The sequence below is a fragment of the Pundamilia nyererei genome, unplaced genomic scaffold (assembly GCF_000239375.1).
Source record: "Pundamilia nyererei isolate P.nyererei 1_Seehausen unplaced genomic scaffold, PunNye1.0 scaffold00083, whole genome shotgun sequence".
Taxonomy (NCBI): Eukaryota; Metazoa; Chordata; class Actinopteri; order Cichliformes; family Cichlidae; genus Pundamilia; species Pundamilia nyererei.
The window spans coordinates 1289783-1295020 of record NW_005187484.1 but is presented as its reverse complement, the minus strand read 5'-3'; positions in this window follow the sequence as shown (position 1 = coordinate 1295020).

Sequence of the window (5238 nt, the reverse complement as noted above, 5' to 3'; positions counted from 1 at the left end):
GGGGGGGGGTTGTATATCATACTGTGAGAAAGCTGCCAGTTCAGTCTGTAACACTAATATGAGCTGCAGAGTGGAGTGAAGCCTTCTTTCCCCACCTCCCACCATCAGCCTGAAATAGAACGGTTGTGCTGGACTGCTCCTAAATGCAACTCGGGCCAACAGAGTGTGTAAGCTCAGCAAACTCTGCCTGTACAAATAAAGAAGCAGTGCTGTTCCCACATTCTTCCTCCTTTTTTATATTCATTTATATTCATTTAAGTCAGTGTGGTCTCTGTTCAGCAGCGCTTCACACAATCGACCTACAGCAGCACCTTTTGTAGGCTGTAAGCCGATCTGTGTGTAACCACAGTGAGGCCTTCATTTTAAACCTGTATCATCTTATAACACGTGTTAGGAGAGCCGCCGTCTCCCTGCTGACACCACACCGCCTCACGTAGGGAGGAGGGGGTCGTACCGCCTTATCTCCAGCCTCAGCTGCACGATCGCGCTCAGCTGGAACCGGTTTTCACATGACATTTCCACCACTGTTACACCATCATTCCTCACCATGTAATCCTTCCAAAGCATGTTTGTTCTGGGTACTGTGACTAGATAAAGTTGGACCAGAGGGAAAACCCTTAGACAGCATTACAAGGTATTTTTTCCACAGTGGGTCAGCACGTTTGAGGGTGCTGCTGACTGGATGGGACACACAGGCTTGAGTCAGTCATGTGAACCAGAGCTGTCTGCAGTTAAGACTTCCAAACACACATCAAAGTCAGGGGAAACGTGGGCGGTGACGCTTTGTATGGAGACGAGATCTTAGTCTGACATTCACTTGAGATTTTACATCTGAGTGATGCTGTATCTTAAATCCATCTGCTGTATATTTTCCTGTTTATCTGCAAATGGATTATAAATGAAGGTTTATAGGACACACTTGTATGCACATCTGTTGAATGTTTGAAATCTTACTAAGATTTTATCTTTCTTTTTGATGGAGGCAGGTAAACCCTGAAAAATATGGTTTTGGGGATATGAAGATAAACTGTATGTGGAATCAAGAGTCTAATAAGCAGATCTAAAGTGCTTATTTTCAAATAAACACCTGCAAAAAAGTGACATTAAAGATGATGTTTTTTATGTAAAGGGATTTTGTTACTTTTTTCTGTCTGCCCTTTTAATATCTACACTGAAACACAGCATTCGAATGCACAGGGAACACATTTGGATTTTTCCATGGCCTCATCCTGCTTTGACGTTTCATTTCAGATACTTTGCCATATATAGAAATCATGAGGATGTATTTAAATTGTCTTTTGAATGTTTGGACAAGTAAATATTAAGATAAATATGCAAAAATACAAAATCACTTGGAAAAGTACACTTAAGCCATGATAATTAGAATCAGAGGTTCCAGGGACTGCTAGTTAGAACCTCGCTATTCAAATATCCACCACAGTAAAGTGTGTGGTGTCATCATACAAAGATCTAAAGAGCTCCCTTGGGCCTTTTGTTTGGTGGGGGTGGTAGGGGGTCTGGCAAGGATTTTAAATTTAAAAAAATTACTAATTGCAGTGGAATATATCACTTGATTGCACACCACCATCATCATGGAGGGCAGATTTCCAGCAGCTTTTTTCAGCACAGCCTGCCCTGACAAATTCAGCCCAAGAGCAGAAGTCTCTGTGACCCCGAAACCCAGGCCCAGATGACTCTTGCTTCTGTTGCTGTCAGAGCAGACACATCAACAATCACAACACGGTTCCACAAATTTAAAATACGTGCCAGGAAAGCTCTGCAAAACTTAAACATATGGGGAAAACCAGGCCTTTACAGATAATGCCCTTTAATCAAAGGATTAAGATCTGTGTGGCTCAGACACAAGATGGCATTTCAGGAGAGGAACCATGCACCAGCACTGGATACTAAAAATGGCTTGAAAACTGAGGTTGAACCTGAAGTGGACCTTGTAAAAGGATAATGATCCTAAATGCTTTCACCAGAGAACAAATCCACCAGTGATTGGCTCAAAAACAAAAAGTAGAGCGCCAAAACCAGATTTGGAATGTCATTGGAATTTATGGAAATTTGAAGTCAGAAATATCACAGCTGAAGGAATTTTGCTGTGAAAAGTGAACTTCAGAGAGGCTTAATAACAACACCAAATGCCTTTCATAAATCTTGCTAAAGGGGGCCATACTAGATCCTCATGCTTTTTGTACAATATACAATATTATATCTCATACTCTTCTTGAATAAATGCTAAAATTATTTTTCTTTCACTTGTCAAAATATGTAATAAATAAATTAATTTAAATTGAACTAAATTAAAATCTCTGATTTTAATTTAAAGTCTGAAGAGCGAGTTGCATTAAACTTCAGTAATAGTCACTATTGCATACACTAGAGGGCGCCATTACACCGTGTATATTCCCCACATTCACTATATTGAGTGACCATGCCAGCTTTTGCAAATCTCTCAAACACTAAAACTGTCTCCAAGCAGCAGATAACAAACAAACACACGTTTTAAAAATATAATAGAGAGCCAAAATCACTGTTGGATCGGTGCCATCTATACATTACAAATGCATTCGTTTTGTTCCTAAATATTTTTTGAGTCTAGCTTTATCCTACAAATTGCTGCCATGACCCGTTTCCCCCCCACAGGTACCATTGGAGTTTAACTCAAACACATACACAACAGTAAACTAATGAGCTGACATCATATCGTCATGAATCATAGCTCCACAGCAGATGGTGGGTGTGTGCAACAGCCTGCTGTCCTGCTCACCGCAGAGACCCACAGCAGTGAGGACACAGTGTGGTCGCATCTCTCCACCACCGTCAGTGACAACATGTCAGCGTCTTGGACTCGCTGCACAGCGCACCGCATCAACCTATTCAGCTGTGACAGTTTGCTTTTCTCACAGAGGTGCTGTCAGTTTTTGCTGTTTCGATGAAGCAGAGGTTGGCCAAGGTCACAAAACAATGTTTTAATAATGTTTTACAAAAGTTACAAATATGAATTTCAGGAGTGTAAGTGGATGATATATATATATATATATAAAAACTGATTCAAGAAGAACAAAATGTGGAACACAAGCATTAAATTGCCCTGAAGTCTGGCAGTGAAATGAATTAAGCTACAATTAATCCAAACATACCAAATAAATGAGCACCTTGAAGCCCCTTATACCTGCATTCTTTTTAATGGCCAGCACCAGGTTTTATTTAAATATTGAATAGCTGAAAATTACCCTTGGCTTGATGGCTCTGTGACACCAGTAAACACCTTCCTGCTGACTAATTTGCTAAATTATGGTCATTTTTAGAATCTGGGAGGCCAAACAGCCACAGTCTCAATCGCTGTGAGTACACTGACCTCTCAAAGTTCAGGTATTATTCAACTGTTTTACATGCATAGTAAACAACTTTTTTTATGTAGCATTTAAAGTGATTTAAGTTGCAATATTTGATTTTATGAAATGTTTGAATCCTAATATCATCACTATTAATGTATTAGACTGATATTAGCATTATTTAGATTTACAGTTTTATGACCATGTAATAAAGTTTTCCTACCACATCTTCATTTATTTTTGACCAATTAGGCCATAACTGACAGGCTGGTAAATGTAGCGTTTTTTAAAAATGCATTTTGGCCTTTTGTCCAAACATAAATGGCATTTTAGCTCACTCACTAAAAACAGAGCTTTTTAGAAAACGTCCATGTTCAGTTTCTGCGTTTACATGTCAAAGTCACGTGTGGTCAAAGGAGAGCCACTGTATTATTGTTTGTAGGTTTCTGATGGGCTAACATTCCTACAAGGTGTAAAGTTCAGGGTAGTTATGCCTATTGTTCTGGCATGCACTGACATTGTTTCTTTAAAACATTTTTTTGTGTGTTTTTTCATGTGGACTGGGATATTTTTCAAAACGACAGTATAAAATCCCCATTAAAAACATCACAGTTTATTCTCCACATTTTCAGATCACTCAATTTAGCATGAACTATGATTTGCATTGACTATTTATTATGTTTAACAACACACTGAAATGAGTAAGAGCAAGCAGATTAACTGTTTATGTGATTCAATTCGTAATTCAATAATAGAGAGAAAACAAAGAAAACCTCAACAATCAGATGACCCAGTATGAACAAGCTGTTTGGCAACAGTAGGAAGGAAAAACTCCCTTTTGACAGGAAGAAACCTCCACCATCTCTGTGGTGTTGGAGATGAGGGGAGGAAGACAGGATAGAAGACATCCCGTGGAAGAGAAGTGGAGATTAATAATAACCAACCATTAAATATTTGTAAATGTAAAAAACATTAAATATGTGTTATGTAGAGGCCAATATTAAATAAAAAAATAAACATTAAATATTAAATTGGAATTATTGCATACTGTGCATCTTCAAATAATTTTAGCTATAGAAAAACTAAAAAGTTTTTCCTGATAACTGGATTTGAGGCTTTACGTGCTCATGCTGTTGGTCTCGTGTGTCTTCACTATCATTTCTCATTCTTTTTCTGGCTTCTGACCAGAATCCATCAGTAATGATATTTTAATTAAATATGAAGCCTCACAGACTTTGTTTGCTTTGATGGTGTACCATCTTTTCCTACTTTGATACCTGACTCATACTTTTGGTGCTGAGCTCCCAGTATTTCTGGGACTCACTTTTGAAAACTTTTTCAAATGTTACTTTAAAAAAAAATCACATTTGTTTTTTCTTTCTTATGGGTCAAGGTCACACAAACTGTATGCCACGCCCCTTTCCACATTTTTTCCTCCATTTGCTCTCATTTACTGAAAAAATGTAAAAAGGAAAGAAGAAAAACTTTATTTCCATTCCTATTAAGGAGATTAAAATTGGTTTGCGTTCTTGGCTTAATGCCTCATTCACACTGGTGAGACTAATCAGTGAACTTGCAGGGAACATTATGTGATTAAATTACCTGTGTGACGCATGGCACCTGTTGAATAAGATGCAAAACACGCTTTCTGCATCAGTTGCCATGTTACCTCTTGTTCTCTCAGAAGGGTGATGTGGAAATTTTGGACAAGCAATCAAATAAAACATGATTGTCGATACTTATATCCGTTCTTGCTAATGTATTCATTGGAAAATAGATGGCTGAGTGCTTCTGACTTTCAGCTCAGTCCCGGCGGACTCTGTCTTTCTCACTTACATAACTGTATTGCTCTGTTGCATTATCTCTCAGATACAGTCCATTTATGGTTAGAAAT